This window comes from Pan troglodytes, chromosome 6 (genome assembly GCF_028858775.2).
Source record: "Pan troglodytes isolate AG18354 chromosome 6, NHGRI_mPanTro3-v2.0_pri, whole genome shotgun sequence".
In the NCBI taxonomy this organism is placed as follows: Eukaryota; Metazoa; Chordata; class Mammalia; order Primates; family Hominidae; genus Pan; species Pan troglodytes.
The window spans coordinates 109,256,819-109,274,591 of NC_072404.2; positions in this window are offsets into that span (position 1 = coordinate 109,256,819).

The following is a 17,773-nucleotide window of genomic DNA, read 5'->3' on the forward strand; positions in this document are numbered from 1 at the left end:
GGAGAGACAGGGCATGGATGAGATGGAGCTGATGGCTTGGTGGAATAGTATCAATTTGTGCTGCTTCCTGTGAACCCTTCAAAGGTCCTGCCATAGATAGCAAGTTAGACAGGTTCTTTGCCAAAGAGTGGCCCCTTCTCTCTGGAAATACTGCATGTCTGGAAACAGGAGAGAAAGGAGAGAAGAGAACAGCTGCCCAGATAGCCAGGTGGACCCCAACCACCTCAGCCAGCAATGATGGGGCAGTGGTCACTGCAGGTCACACAGCATCAAGGACTCCAATAAGATGGTCCCAGCCTCTTGGGGGTGGAATTGGAATTCAAAGCAAATGGCTTCCTTTTTGACAAGTGGAGGATTTTCTAATGGGAGGAGGGCAGGCCCCAGGAGCTGGTAGAGATGAGGCCTGTAATAGCAGTTGCTGCCACCTGTGAGCCCCGTGACCCATTCCTGATGGGAGAGATCTCAGTGATGAGGGTGTGAAAATTATATCAGCTCATTATCGTCACTCAGACCCAAGTTCTGTGTCTGCCTGGCCTGACGAATGGATTGCATGACAAACAAAATCACAGCGTTCTTAAAACTCAATAGAAATAGGCGATGTTTAAGCTGTGCTTGTTCGCTTCCTTCTCTCTTTATTCTTTCTCACATTCAGCCCTCCTGCAGAAACTGATACTCACCCCAGAAAGACACCTTTTCCCATCCCTCTGGCCCCTAAGCCTCCAGGGCTGCTCGGCACCTGGCCTGAGTGGGTGAACATCATGCAAGATTCCTTGTCAGATTCAAGGCCAAGTGGGTGAATGTCATGTGCAGTGTTGTGCCAGGTGTGTGTTGGGAGTCACATGTTCCTTGGGGACAGGCTAGTGAAGCAGGAGACACATAAACATGCTTGGATGGTGGTATGCATGTGCTGTAAGTCTGGAATCCCTGGGATAACAAAGCCGTACAGAGAGGCATCTAAGGAAAGAAGTGACAGCAAGCATCAAACCAACAAAGGACAAACATGGGAAGGTGGTGACAATCCCCAAGAGAGGTAGGATAAAAGTCCAGGGAATTTTGATACATTTCTGTCTCCTTTCAGTGGCTTTGCTGAGCACATTAAATAGGGGCCATGCTACTATCCCCAGTTTACAGATGTAGAAACTGAGGCTCAGTGACTGCAAGTAGCTTCCCAACTGATACTGATCACAATAAAACTTTATAAAAAGCTAACAGGAAGGGAGATTGAAGGTCCTCTCCTGCTCTGGTGCACCTGCCATTCCCTGCTAAGCATCACTATGGGAAATAGTGAGACTCAAGGCTGCAACCACAAATTGGTTGAGATTCGTGTTCCTGTTTCAAGGGTTACTCCCAGCGGCACCACCATGGGTCTTCTAGAACAAAGGACTCCATCTCATCTCAGCAGGGAGAAAGAAAGATGCAGTTTCTGACTATATCAGTGGCATTGCTGGAGGATCTCCCTATGTTCCCACACTGAGAGATGCACAGAACACATTCAGAGAAGTAAAGATTCCAGTGTCATCTGATAACTATCAACAACTTCATTACCTCACCTAAACCGAGAGCCTTTCTTATATTTTTTTTAAACAAAACTCTTACAGAAACAAATATGTTTTCTTCTTGCCTCTAAAACACATACTTGGTAAGATGATTTTTATTCTAAGATGAGGATTTACCTGCCCTACAAACTTTAGGAGGTGGTCTGATTGGTTTGAATCTATACCAACAGTGACAGACTAATCATCGCTTGGGACTTAAATGCAGCCAGCACTGTGTCCTAACTAATGCAGTTGGTGTTGTTCTGCAAAGGAAAATAATTGAAGGCAAGTTCTGCCACTTAATTCCACAGAAGGTAACATCTTCTAACATGTAGGGACTTGACTACTGAGAGCTGCACTGACTGTGTTAAGGAAGATACATCCAACCACCACATGCCTCTCCCCTGCTCATTTCCTGTATTAAAGCCTTCATCACGTTTTTTAAAGCTGTGCTCTCAATACTGCGCTCTCAGTACTGTGCTCTCAGTACTATGCTTCCAACCAAAGTTGGTCTTGGTCAACTTTGTACCCTAAGCACATAGAGCAGAGACAAATAAGCAGATAATTATAGTACAGCTAAGGAAAAATAACCATACAAGTATGAGAAACATAATGTCCTTATCAACAACGAAAGACTTATCTTCTTTCTCGTTCTAGTTTCATTGGATCAAAGTTCAATCTCAACATTCAGAGAAGCATTAGGCTCAGATATCAGCATCAGTGGACAGGCTGTCCAGGGACTCAACGTTGTAAAGAACACCATCACTCTGATATTTTCATCCTTTTATATTGGTAGCCCAAGTGGTACCTCTCTTCTGGGAAGCTTATCCTGACTTCCAGTAGCCAAGTGAATTGCTGATGGTATGCGGAGGCAACATTGCTCTGGAATTACATGTGTATTCGATTGAAATTTCACAAGTCATGATCTTGAGGATGTAAACCAAAAAAAAAAGAAGAAGAAGAAGATTATCTCTCTGTAACTCAGCTCTCAAGTCCCCATTCTTCTCAGTAGGGGAAAACTTGATTTTGCATGTTGGGGTGACCACGTGGTATCTAAGTTTTGCTCTTATTTATTTTTAAAATTGTTTTGAGGCAGGGTGTCACTCTGTTGCCCAGGCTAGAGTTCAGTGCTGTGATTATAGCTTACTATTGTTTCCACCTCCTGGGCTCAAGTGATCCTCCCACCTCAGCCTCCTTAGTAGCTGGGACTACAGGCATGCAACAATGCCCAGCTAATTTTTAGTACAGATGGGACCTAGCTATGTTGCCCAGGCTGATCTCAAACTCCTGGCCTCAAGTGATCCTCCTGCTGCTGTCTCCTGAAGTTCTGGGATTTCAGATGGGAGCCACCACACCTGGCCTTTAAGTTTTGGTGGCTGGAGGAGGGGATTAGCTAATGCTTTTGGGCCTCATGCTTGGGGGTGGTGTTGAGGAGAGTGACAGGTGCATGGTTATGCTCTCTTGGCACTGGAGGAGGTAGGTGTCTCACTTTCATGACTTTCATGCCACTGTATGTTGGTTAGCCTGTATGCCTGCTGTGTTCAGGGCATGTGGCAAGCACTAAATATTAAAGAATCAAAATCCTTGCCCTTATGAAGCTAGCACTCATATAGGAGAAAGAGACACCAAACAGCCACACAAATAATACTGAATTACAAATTGGGATAAATGCTATGAAGTAAAAGAACCCTTTACTTAAGCTCCCAGTGGTATCAGACACAGTTGATCCTTCTTTCTTCCCTAAACTCTATCTCTCTTTGAGAGACATGAATACAACAGAATCAACAAGACTTGACAGATGGGAAGTGTGAGACCTTGGATATTCCTGGGCCTGTTTCCTCATCTGTCCATGGGGGAAACTGACCAGAATTGGCCTATGAAGACCAAGGTTCTCCTTGTCCCAATCAGAAGACCCCTGCAGGACTGCCTGCCTCTCAGCCTCTGTGTCCCTCTAGGATTTTTGAAGACATTCCCTGTTCTCTATTCTCCTCTTATAGATCACTTAGGGTCCACCAGGTCTTCCAGCCCAATCAAGGACCAACAGCTCCTGTGGGCAGGAGGAAGAGCAAAGGTGGGATAGGATGGAACTGGGAGAAGATAACCACCCATTTAGGCCCTGAACTTTAAATTCTGGATTGGTTTCTTAACTGAGATTGCAGAGAAAAGGTTTCACACATGCTCACACCCACTCACACACAGCTCTTACTCCAGGAAATGATAGTGAATACGTGTCATGCTAAGTACTTCCCCTGCATTAACTGATTCAATCTGTCCAACAATCATGTGGTATTGATACTGTTATGATCCCTATTTTACAGATGAGCAAACTAAGCCACAGGAAGGTTAACTGACCCATTAAAGTTTACATCACTAATTGCTTTAGCAGAGCCAGGATTCAAATTTGGATCCTCTAGCTTGAGAGCCCAGGGTCATAATCTGTTAACACAGGCCCAACCTTGCCCAAGGCCACACAGAGTTAGTGAGGAACTAGCAGTGCAGCCCAGGCCTTCTGAATGGGTAGTGGCCAGAGTTCTGCCCCTACTCTGGGACAAAGTGAGGTCCCCTAGCAAACTCGTCAGTGAGGGCTGGGGTGAAGCAATGTCCTTCCTTCTCTCTGCCTGCCCTTGCCCTGAAGTATAAGCACTTCTGTAGACTTTATGACAAAAAAGAAGAGGAGCTCTCTCTCTCCTGCCGCCTTGTGAAGAAGGTGCCTTCTTCCCCTTTGCCTCCTGCTATGACTGAGAGTTTCCCGAGGCCTCCCCAGCCATATGGAACTGTGAGTCAATTAAACCTCTTTTATTTATAAATTAATAAAAAGAAGAAGAGGAGGAGGACTCAATCATAACTGTTGGCTTTCTACTCCATTCTAGAGTGTCTATTTCTTGATAAAGTAACCACTAACATCTGCATGGCACTTCACAGTTTATACAGTTCTTTCCCAACTCTCTTAATATCAGCAAGAAAACTTTGTAAGATGAGTAGTGTTAGGATGATTTAACTCATACTTTATAGACATGGGAACAGACAGCTGGAAAGAGACTTGCAGAAGTGACTATGCCATGAAGCCAAGGCATGGAGCAGGATGCTGTGATTACAAATTGTGCCGGTGGCGTTCTTGCTGGGATTCCAAGGAGGCTCCTAAAATAACTTGGCAGGTTGTGTCAGCCACACATGTGATAAATATTTCTCTCTACACCTCCCAGCACACTGCCAGTGTAGTTATAAAATGCTACAGAGCTGGTTGTGACCACGAAAACGACATGTGCATCCTACACTTTACTAAATTGTGTATTCAGTGAACTCATGGTTTCAGCAGAAAGGCGAATGTTGCAAATAATTCTGACAAGTCACAATCAGAATCATTTGTGTTTCCAGGAAAGCAAAAAGTAAAAGGTGATGAAACCAACAGGTAAAAGAGAAATCAGAGAATGTGAGGGAAATTTCAGAAGAGCACGTGGAAGGGAATTAATGAAACAGGAAATTGGTGAAGGAAATGAAGATCATCATGAGATGTGTTACAAAACGTCAGCACAACCTACACCATTTCTCATACTCTTTATTTCAGTAACCCCCTAACTTGTTTTGCCTGACCCTGGGCAGGACTTATCCAGGGAATTCCCTACTCAGCCACCAGAAAGCATCTTGAAAAACATAGATCTTGAAACATGTTTCTTTCCTTGTCTTCAGTCCCTCCAACTGCTCCTATCACCCACAGGATAAAATCTAAGTATCTCTAGGAAGTAACACAAGACCCTTTCTGATCTGGCCACTGTTAGCTTCTTCATTCGGTCTCAGTCCACTTCTCCAAATGTGCATGATGTTTTAAGCAAATGGTGTGATTGGACACTCCTCAGGCTCTACAAAAATGACATATCCGTGTCTCCTTGTGTCCACACAAGCTGTTCTTCAGCATAGAGTGGGTCCAACCCAGCTTCCATCTGGTGCATTCCTAACCATCCTTCAGGAGTCAGCCAGGGCATCATCTCCCCAACAAGCCTCTTCCATGACCTCAGCAGGCAGGTGCTGGAGAGGGTCCCACTGGTGCTTTCTCACAGTTCCAACAGCTGAACACACAGTGGCTGTCATCCTGGGATGCTCACAGCATTCACATGCATGGGGAGCTTCTAAAAACCACAGGTTCACTGGGTGTGGTGGCTCATGCTTGTAATCTCAGCACTTTGGGAGGCCAAGCCGGACAGATCATGAGATCAGGAGTTCGAGACAAGCCTGGCCAATATTGTGAAACCCCATCTGTACTAAAAATACAAAAATTAGCAGGGTGTGTCGGTGGGTGCCTGTAATCCCAGCTACTCAGGAGGCTGAGGCAGGAGAATTGCTTGAATCTGGGAGGTGGAGGTTGCAGTGAGCCAAGATCGGGCCATTGCACTCCAACTCCAGCCTGGGTGACAGAGTGAGACTCCGACTCAAGAAACAAACAAACAAACAAAACCCCCACAGGTTCCTGGGCCTACCAGAAATGAGAAGGGCTTGCCCAGGGGCCTAACAATGAGGAGACAGGGACCATTGAGGGCCATCTGGAGAGAATCCAAAGTGTCCCATCAATCCAGAGACATGAAAAAGAAGGCATCATGCCCAACTCATTCCATGAGGGCCATAACCACATGATCCAAATCAGAAAAAAATCAGGACTGCAAAGGAAGATGGCATGCCAGTCTCATTCATGAGCATCAGTGCAAAAATCCTAAACAAAACAGTAGCAAGTCACAGACAGCAATGATCAAAGATGACACACCATGACCAAGTTGAATTTAAACCTGAGACTCAAGAATGGTTAACAGAGAAATAGTATAAATACCAATGATCTCGTCAACAGGTTAAAGGAGAATGGTTATAAGATCATCTCAATGGTTTTAGGAAAAGGCTTTGATAGTTCAATAACAATATATTAATAATATATGATAATAATATTCAACTTTCATTTATGATATAAAAACCTTCAACAACTAATAGCAGGGAGTTTTCTTAATCTGATGAAAGCATCTACCAAAAAAAACTTAGAGAAAACATTATTCTTAGTAGTATAAAAGCATTATGCTCTTATACCTTCTTAGTGTTTACCATGTGCACATATTACCTTTTCAAAACTAGTAACATTTTTTTTTAAACAAAAAAAATCCTATCAATTAACTTACTTTTTTCTGTAATTGAAAAGAATATGATAGCTTGTTCTTGTCAGAAGTTCAGCTTGTGATTCACCTGGGGTCAACACAGGACATGGTTTAATAATCACTGAAATAATTAAACTTTGTAATGCCTCATGGGGCTGCTTGAACCGACATGATTTCAAGGGCACCGAGAGGCTGGAGGAAAGCAGAGGGTCAGCAAGTTCATTCAGCTGAGATCATCTCGGTTTACAAACTGGGCTTTATGACCTTTAACTGGGACATGAGTTTCTTTGATAATCAAATGAAAGGAATGAACCATCTCTCTAGAATAAACCAGCAACCAGCATTTTTGCATGAAGTTCCAAGGGGACCCCAGAGAGACATGTTACTAGGAAGCTTGCCAAACCCAGTGACTTTCCAGGGGACCTGCCCACCCAAGTGCAGCCCACGCCTGACACCCAGCCCTCAATGCCCTATTCTGATCGGTTACATGGTTATCTCCAGGACCATGGGGCCCTCTCTATCAGTGTGAATGGGTTCTCCACTGTGCCCTGTGCTATGACACAACACAGGGGAACAGAACCATAAGGGAAGGTGTGAACAAGACCTTTGCAGACAGAGCCATACTGAAACCCTAGGTAGGGTACTTCACCACACGGAGGGAACTGGAGAGACACCAGGAGCTCTGGGAAGGCAGAGATAAGGGGATCTGGAACTACCTGGGGTGAAGTCTTCCTAAAGGAGTGACTGTTTGCATTATCATAGAGAAGTGTTTGGACAGAAGAAGGGAAAGTGAGAAGCATTTCAGGCTGTGAGAATGGTCCAGCTTTTTTTAGTAATAAAAAAATAGAAAACGTAGAAATTGCTTTTAACTTTGTGTATTGAATACGCAAGAAATGGCATCCCAATCCTTTTCTTTACTATTATTTTTGTTATTTAGACAGTCTTGCTGCATTGCCCAGGCTGGAGTACAATGGCACAATCATGGCTCACCACCACCACAGCCTCCCAGGCTCAAGCAATTCTCCTGCCTCAGCCTCCTGAGTAGCTGGGACAACAGGCATGCATCACCATGCCTGACTAATTTTTTGATGTTTTGTAGACATGAAGTCTGGTATTGAACTGACTTGCCTAGGATGGTCTTGAACTTCTGGCCTCAAATGATCCTCCTGTCTCAGCCTTGCAAAGCACTGGGATTACAGGCATGAACCACTGAGCCCAGCCACTTTATTATGAACAAGGTTGAATATTTCTGTATTTTTGACAGCTGCATTTCTTCTTTGATAAAATGTTCATGTCCTTTGCCCTTGTGATACCTGTTGGAGTTGCTTTGTTTTTCATGTCAAGCTATAATAAATATAATTTAACTGGCAAAGAGAGAATGGCCCAGCTTAACCCTTATTATCATTGTTGAGTCATTTTTTGGTTGCAAGGTACAGTGTCTGTATCGAGGCAGTTTCAATTACTGCTAATAAAGAAGCCATCTGGCCAGGAATCATGCCAGCATGTGGATATTATACTTTTAGGGCAAAGGTTCTGCCCTCCACCGGTCAGCAAGAGGCTTAAGGCTGGCCGGGGACCCCAGATAACATCACCGGGCTTGGCAGGCACCACAGTGACCTGTTCCATGCCTGCTAGTGTATATTTCTGAGATTTAAAATATGTATAGAGATGAAATTCACATAACATAAAATTAACCATTTTTTTATGATTAGCCAATCTCAGGACTGAAAATTAACCATTTTAAGGTGAAAAAAATCAGTGGAATTCAGTACATTCTGTGTTCTGCAATCACTACCTCTATCTAGTTGCAAAATGTTCCCATTATTCCAAAATAAAGCCTGTACCAGTTGAGCAGTTTCTCCCCACTCTCCCCTCTCCCTAGACCCTGGCATCCACCATTGTACATTCTGTCTCTGTGGGCTTCCCTCTTCTGGATATTTTATATGATGCAATATATGGACTTTCGTTTCTGGCCTTCACTTCATAGTAAAGTGAGGCTATCCATTCTGTAGCATGTGTTCATCCATTTTTTTTGAGGTTCATCCATTCTGTAGCATGTGTCAGTACTTCATTCCATTTATGGCCGAATAATATTCCATTGTATGGATAGACCACAATTTATTTATCCATCCATCGATGGACATGTGGGCTATTAGCACCTTTTGGCCCTAGTGAATTGGACTGTTAGGAATATGTGAGTCCGTGTATTTTAGTAACTGTTTTTAATCCTCTCAGATCTATAACTTAGAGGGGAATTGCTGGGTCACATTGAAATTCTGTTTAACTTTTTGAGGAAACTCCAAGCTGTTTTCCATAGCAGCAGCACCATATTACATTCTCACCAGCAATAGGTGAGAATTCCAATTTCTCCATGTTCTTGTCAACACTTGTTATCTTCCTTCAAAAAAAAGTAGCCATCTGAGTGGGTGTGAAGTGGTAACTTTTCTGGGATTTTGAATTTGTGCAACCACAAACAATTAGGAACCTGTGAGAAGATGCCAGAGACAGAGGAGGACAAGAAAAAGGTGTGGCTGGGAACCTGATGCAGGTGGCCCCTGGGCTTTCTATTTTTGTTTGTTTGTTTGTGTTTGTTTTTGTTTTTGAAATGGAATCTTGCTCTGTTGCCCAGGCTGGAGTGCACTGGCACAATCTCGGCTCACTGCAACTGCTGCCTCCTGGGCTCAAGCAATTCTTGTGCCTCAGCCTCCCAAGTAGCTGGGATTAGAGGCATGCACCACCACGCCCAGCTAATTTTTTGTATTTTTAGTAGAGATGGGATTTTGCCATGTTGCCCAGGCTGGTCTTGAACTCCTGAGCTCAGGTGATCTGCCTGCCTCGGCCTCCCAAAGTGCTGGGATTACAGGCAGGAGCCGCCGTGCCCAGCCAGGCTCCTGGGCTTTCTATGGACTCCAGAGACATCTCGTTCTGTAGAGAGAAGACAGTGAGTAGGGATCCTTGGAATATGACTGACGTGCAGGCCCTGTCTGAGTTATTTAAACTTCCTCAGCCTCAGTTGCCTAATCTACAAAATGGGTGTTAATAATTCTGTCTTTCCCTCCCAAAGGAGCTCAGAGGAGACCAGACCCTGGCCTGTGATCTGCAGTGGGCTTGGGACCTAGATCTGCAAGTCTAGCTGGTGTTGGCTTTGACTAGAGAGAACGGGGAATATTACCAAGCCTAGTACCTGACTCTTGGCAGTCCTTCCATAAACGTTTGCTCAATATGAAAACAGTTAGTTCAGTAGTTGCTGAGAGACAGGACAAGAGTTATAGAGTAACCCGACATTACATAACATATTCTCTTTTTATCAAGAAGGGGAGACATGAGTTCAAGTTTTACTGAACAAATAATTAAAAGGTTGGGCACTTGCTAAGCAGGGTCTCTGAGCCACAGAGTGACCTACGGAAGGGAGCATTGGAGAAGGCAGGAATTGGAAGGTGGGGAACAGCCAGATCAGACCAGACATGTGATTAGGAGGAAATGAAAGGACAACTGGAACATATTGTCAGAATGAAGTCATCACAGTAGTCCAGACCCCTCCAAATCTGTTGTTTACTCACGTGACCGTGGGCAAAATCCTTTTACTCTCATTCCCTATCTAGCCATTAGAACCACATGTTCTTGATGCCCAGGATTCTATGAGCTAAGTTCAAAGCTTCCAAGGCTGCAGACCACGAGACAGAGATAAAATGCAGGCATGGTGGCTGAGATCAGCAGCCAGCTAAAATATGTTGCAATTTAAATAATACCACCAGTGATGACACATATCTAATATTTTCCTACCATCTTACTGGCATAATCTTTGTTGAATATTAAACAATGAACTCAACTTTGCACATGAACCTTAGGAAGTTCAGATTCTAACGACTACTGCAGACAGGCTGAGAATATGAAGTAGGCTTACCCCAAAACACATTATTAGGGTCAATTCCAGTGCTTGCCATTGAAAGTCAAGGTTTCTTTGACAGGTTTAATTCTCTCAGAATATGTATCAAAGTAGAACCTGAAAGACAGCTACTTACATGCCCAGAAATTATTATTATTATTAATTATACTTTAAGTTCTGGGGTACATGTGCAGAACGTGCAGTTTTATTACATAGGTATATATGTGCCATGGTGGTTTGCTGCACCCATCAACCCGTCACCTACATTAGGTATTTCTGCTAATGCTATCCCTCCCCTAGGCCCCCACTCCCCGACACGCCCCAGTGTGTGACGTTCCCCTCCCTATGTCCATGTGTTCTCATTGTTTAACTCCCACTTATGAGTGACAACATGCAGTGTTTGGTTTTCTGTTATTGTGCTAGTTTGCTGAGAATGATGGTTTCCAGCTTCATCCATGTCTCTGCAAAGGACATGAACTCATCCTTTTTTATGGCTGCATAGTATTCCACAGTGTATATGTGCCACATTTTCTTTATTCAGTCTATCATTGATGGGCTTTTGGATTGGTTCCAGGTCATTGCTATTGTAAATAGTGTTACAATAAACATAAGTGTGCATGTGTCTTTATAGTAGAATGATTTATAATCCTATGGGTATACACCCAGTAATGGGATTGCTGGGTCAAATGGTATCTCTAGTTCTAAATCCATGAGGAATTGCCACACAGTCTTCCACAATGGTGGAAGCCACCTCTTCCCCGAGGGGCTCTGTCCCAGGGAGATGGGGGTTTCATCTATAAGTCCCTGACTGGGGCTGCTGCCTTTTTTTCAGAGATATCCTTCCCAGAGAGGAGAAATCCAGAGAGGCCGTCTGGCCACAGTGGCTTTACTGAGCTGTGGTGAGCTCCACCCAGTTCAAACTTCCCAGCAGCTTTGTTTACACCGCAAAGGTAAAACCACCTACTCAAGCCTCAGCAATGGAAGATGCCCCCCTACAACACCCAACCAAGCTCGAGGGTCCCAGGTCAATCTCAGACTGCTGCTGTGCTGGCAGCAAGAATTTCAAGCCAGTGAATCTTTGTTTGCTGGGCTCCATGGGGGTGGGGCCCACCGAGCCAGACCACTTGGATCCCTGGTTTCAGCCCCCTTTCCAGGGGAGTGAATGGTTCTGTCTCACTGGCATTCCAGGTGCCAATGGGGTATGGAAAAAAAAAAAAAAAAAAAACTCCTGCAGCTAGTTCAGTGTCTGCCCAAATGGCTGCCCAGTTTTGTGCTTGAAACCCAGGGCCCTGGTGGCATAGGCACCGGAGGGAATCTCCTGGTCTGTGGGTTGCAAAGACCATGGGAAAAGTGCAGTATCTGGGCCAGAGTGCACAGTTCCTCAGGCTCAGTCCCTTATGGCTTTCCTTGGGTAGGGGAGAAAATTCCACAACCCCTTGTGCTTCCCAGGTGAGGCAACGCCCCACCCTGCTTTGGCTCACCCTCCGTGGGCTGCACCCTCTTGTCCAACCAGTCCCAATGAGATGAACCAGGTACCTCAGTTGGAAATGCAGAAATCACCTGCCTTCTCTGTCGATCTCACTGGGAGCTGCAGAATGGAGCTGTTTCTATTCCGCCATCTTGCCAGCAATTCAGAAATTATTTTTTCCAAAGAAAAGGCCCCATGCAAACTGGCTGAAACAAAATGGGTTTATACCCATGAAATAATCCGGGGGACTTTAGTCAATAAAACTCAATGCTGGTAAAGTTACTTTAAATAACTTTGGTAAAGTTATAACAACAAAAGCCAAAATTTAAAAAAAATTTTTAGGAAAGAGGCAGGGACTGCGTGGTATTCTTTTAGTGCTGTGACAGGCTGGTAGAGATGGATTCTCCTTGATTTATTTATTTATTTATTGCTAGAAAGTGACTTGAAACCATATGAAAATATGAAAATATAAAGTTATTTGGTAAAAGTAAATATATGTACAAATCTAAAACCTGTGTTATTGCAACTTAGGCTTGTAGCTCCTCTTTTAATTATTTTATAGGATATAAAAGACCAAAGCATAACAAATAACTATGTCTATGTAAATGGGTACATGATATAAAAAGATGTAATTTGTGACATAAATAACATAAAGGAGGGAGTGCAGAGCTGTAAAGGAGTAGTGGTTTTTAATGAAATTGAAGTTAAATTGTAATCAATTTAAAATACATTGTTATAACCTTAGGAAGTTTTATGTAATCACCATGGTAACCACAAAGAAAATATATACAGAATACACAATAGAAAATGAGAAGGTAATCAAAACGTGTCACTATAAAATATCAACCAAATACAAAGAAAGGCAATAAGAAAATGAGGGACAAAAAAGCTGTAAGATATGCAGAAGACAAATAACAAAATCACAGTAGTAAGTCCTTCCCCATCAGTATGTTTTAAATGTAAATACATTAGACCCCTCAATATAAAGACATAGATTGCCAGAGTGAATAAAACAAATAGGATCCAACTATATTCTGTCTACAAGTGACTCACTTTAGATCTAAAAACATGCATACATTGAAAGTGAAAGAACAGAAAAAGACATTCCCTGCAAATAATAATCAGAAGATAGAAGGAGTAGCTATACTAACACTAGTGTCATACAAGATTGACTTTAGTTCAAAAACTGTTACAAGAAACAAAGAACATTACATAATGATAAAAGAGTGAATTAACCAAAAAGATATAATAATTATAAACATATATGTACTAAACATCAGAGCTCCTAAGTATATGACACAAACATTGATAGAATTAAATGAGAAAATAAATAGCTCTACAATAATAGTAAGAGGCTTCAACAGTCAACTTTCAATATTAAATAGAACAACTAAACAGAGGATAATAAGGAAATAAGGGACAAGAACAACACTATAGGCCAATTAGACCCAACAGACATATATAGAACATTCCACCCAACAGTAGTAGAAGACATTTTTCTCAAGTGCATATAGAACATTGTTCAGGATATACCATGTATTAGGCCACAAAACAAGTCTTAATAAATTTAAAAAGATTGAAATCATGTAATGTATCTTTTCCAATCACAATTAAATAAAACTAGACATCAATAGCAGGAGGAAAACTGGAAAATTCACAAATACATGAAAATTAAAAAACATACTCTTAGACAACCAATGGGTCAAAGAATAAATCACAAGAGAAATTAGAAAATATCTCAAGACAAGATATTTTTTGTTTCGTTATTATGAAAACAAAAAAATACCAACTGATGAGATGCAGCAAAACAATGCTGAAAGGGAAACTTGTAGTTATAAACATTTCCATTAAAAAAAAGTGCCCCAATGAACATATGTGTGCATGTGTCTTTATGGTAGAATATTTACATTCCTTTGGGTAAATACTCAATAATGGGTCAATAGTGGGTCAATAATGCTGAGTCAAATAGCAATTCTATTTTAAGTTATTTCAGAAATTGCCAAACTGCTTTCCACAGTGGCTTTACTTACAATAACAAAGACGTGGAATCAACCTAAATGCCCATCAATGATAGACTGGGTAAAAAAAAAAAATGTGGCACACATACACCATGGAATACTATGCAGCCATTAAAAAATAATATGATCATGTCCTTTGCAGGGACAAGAGCAGAGCTGGAGGCCATTATTCTAAGTTAATTAACACAGGAACAGAAAACCAAATACGGCATGTTCTCACTTATGAGTGATAGCTAAACATCAAGTACACATGGACACAAAGAAGAAAACAACAGACACTGGGGCCTATGTGGGGGCAGAGGGTAGGAGGAGGGTAAGGGTAAAAAAAACTGCCTATCCTGTGCTAGGTTTGTTGTCCCGGTGACAAAATTATCTGCACAACAAACCCCTGGGACATGTAATTTACCTATATAACAAACCTGTTATATAATTACCTATGTAACAAACCTTAGGTTCATGTACCCCTGAACCTAAGCTAAAACTTAAGAAAACAGTGCTCCCAGATGGCCATATGTATAGCTGTGCTGCAGAGAGACATAGAGGAGCACCCCCACCCTCACCCACTGCCCTGGACCCTTGTAATCACCCCACTTCCTATAGAATGGAAGAAAATTTTTGCAATCTACCCATCTGACAAAGGGCTGATATCCAGAATCTACAAAGAACTAAAACAGATTTACAAGAAAAAAACAAACAACCCCATCAAAAAGTGGGTTTGTCATAGATAGCTCTTATTATTTTGAGATACGTCCCATCAATATCTAATTTATTGAGAATTTTTAGCATGAAGGGCTGTTGAATTTTGTCAAAGGTCTTTTCTACATCTATTGAGATAATCATGTGGTTTTTGTCTTTGGTTCTGTTTATATGCTGGATTATGTTTATTGATTGGCATGTGTTGAACCAGCCTTGCATCCCAGGGATGAAGCCCACTTGATCATGGTGGATAAGTTTTTGATGTGCTGCTGGATTTGGTTTGCCAGTATTTTATTGAGGATTTTTGCATCAGTGTTCATCAGGGATATTGGTTTAAAATTCTCTTTTTTTGTTGTGTCTCTGCCAGGCTTTGGTATCAGGATGATGCTGGCCTCATAAAATGAGTTAGGGAGGATTCCCTATTTTTCTATTGATTGGAATAGTTTCAGAAGGAATGGTACCAGCTCCTCCTTGTACCTCTGGTAGAATTCAGCTGTGAATCCATCTGGTCCTGGGCTTTTTTTGGTTGGTAAGCTATTAATTATTGCCTCAATTTCAGAGCCTGTTATGGGTCTATTCAGAGATTCAACTTCTTCCTGGTTTAGTCTTGGGAGGGTGTCTGTGTCCAGGAATTTATCCACTTCTTCCAGATTTTCTAGTTTATTTGCATAGAGGTGTTTATAGTATTCTCTGATGGTAGTTTGTATTTCCGTGGGATTGGTGGTGATATCCCCTTTATCATTTTTTATTGCATCTATTTGATTCTTCTCTCTTTTCTTCTTTATTAGTCTCGCTAGCAGTCAATCAATTCTGTTGATCTTTTCAAAAAACCAGCTCCTGGATTCATTGATTTTTTGAAGGGTTTTTTGTGTCTCTGTTTCCTTCAGTTCTGCTCTGATCTTAGTTATTTCTTGCCTTCTGCTAGCTTTTGAATGTGTTTGCTCTTGCTTCTCTAGTTCTTTTAATTGTGATGTTAGGGGGTCAATTATAGATCTTTCCTGCTTTCTCTTGTGGGCATTTAGTGCTATAAATTTCCCTCTACACACTGCTTTGAATGTGTCCCAGAGATTCTGGTATGTTGTGTCTTTGTTCTCATTGGTTTCAAAGAAGATCTTTATTTCTGCCTTCATTTCATTATGTACCCAATAGTCATTCAGGAGCAGGTTGTTCGGTTTCCATGTAGTTGAGCGGTTTTGAGTGAATTTCTTAATCCTGAATTCTAGTTTGATTGCATTGTGGTCTGAGAGACAGTTTCTTATAATTTCTGTTCTTTTACATTTGCTGAGGAGTGTTTTACTTCCAACTATGTGGTCAATTTTGGAATAGGTGTGGTGTGGTGCTGAAAAGAATGTATATTCTGTTGATTTGGGGTGGAGAGTTCTGTAGATGTCTATTATGTCCACTTGGTGCAGAGCTGAGTTCAATTCCCGGATATCCTTGTTGACTTTCTGTCTCGTTGACTGTCTAATGTTGACAGTGGGGTGTTAAAGTCTCCCATTATTATTGTGTGGGAGTCTAACTCTCTTTGTAGGTCTCTAAAGACTTGCTTTATGAATCTGGGTGCTCCTGTATTGGGTGCATATATATTTAAGATAGTTCACTCTTCTTGTTGAATTGATCCCTTTACCATAATGAAATGGCCTTCTTTGTCTCTTTTGAGCTTTGTTGGTTTAAAATCTGTTTTATCAGAGACTAGGATTGCAACCCCTGCCTTTTTTTGTTTTCCATTTGCTTGGTAGATCTTCCTCCATCCCTTTATTTTGAGCCTATGTGTGTCTCTGCACGTGAAATGGGTTTCCTGAATATAGCACATTGATGAGTCTTGACTCTTTATCCAATTTGCCAGTCAGTGTCTTTTAATTGGAGCATTTAGCCCATTTACATTTAAGGTTAATATTGTTATGTGTGAATTTGATCCTGTCATTATGATGTTAGCTGGTTATTTTGCTCGTTAGTTGATGCAGTTTCTTCCTAGCCTCGATGGTCTTTACAATTTGGCATGTTTTTGCAGTGGCTAGTACTGGTTGTTCCTTTCCATATTTAGTGCTTCCTTCAGGAGCTCATTTAGGGCAGGCCTGGTGGTGACAAAATCTCTCAGCATTTGCTTGTCTGTAAAGTATTTTATTTCTCCTTCACTTATGAAGCTTAGTTTGGCTGGATATGAAATTCTGGGTTGAAAATTCTTCTCTTTAAGAATGTTGAATATTGGCCCCCACTCTCTTCTGGCTTGTAGAGTTTCTGCCGAGAGATCAGCTGTTAGTCTGATGGGCTTCCCTTTGTGGGTAACCCGACTTTTCTCTCTGGCTGCCCTTAACATTTTTTCCTTCATTTCAACTTTGGTGAATCTGACAATTATGTGTCTTGGAGTTGCTCTTCTCGAGGATTATCTTTGTGGTGTTCTCTGTATTTCCTGAATTTGAATGTTGGCCTGCCTTGCTAGATTGGGGAAGTTCTCCTGGATAATATCCTGCAGAGTGTTTTCCAACTCGGTTCCATTCTCCCCGTCACTTTCAGGTACACCAATCAGACATAGATTTGGTCTTTTCACATAGTCCCATATTTCTTGGAGGTTTGTTCATTTCTTTTTATTCTTTTTTCTCTAAACTTCTCTTCTCGCTTCATTTCATTCATTTCATCTTCCATCAGTGATACCCTTTCTTCCAGTTGATTGCTTCGGCTATTGAGGCTTTTGCATTTGTCACATAGTTCTCGTGCCATGGTTTTCAGCTCCATCAGGTCCTTTAAGGACTTCTCTGCATTGTTTATTCTAGTAAGCCATTCGTCTAATCTTTTTTCAAGGTTTTTAACTTCTTTGCCATGGGTTCAAACTTCCTCCTTTAGCTTGGAGTAGTTTGATCGTCTGAAGCCTTCTTCTCTCAACTCATCAAAGTCACTCTCTGTCCAGCTTTGTTCCGTTGCTGGTTAGGAGCTGTGTTCCTTTGGAGGAGGAGAGGTGCTCTGATTTTTAGAATTTTCAGTTTTTCTGCTCTGTTTTTTCCCCATCTTTGTGGCTTTATCTACCTTTGGTCTTTGATGGTGGT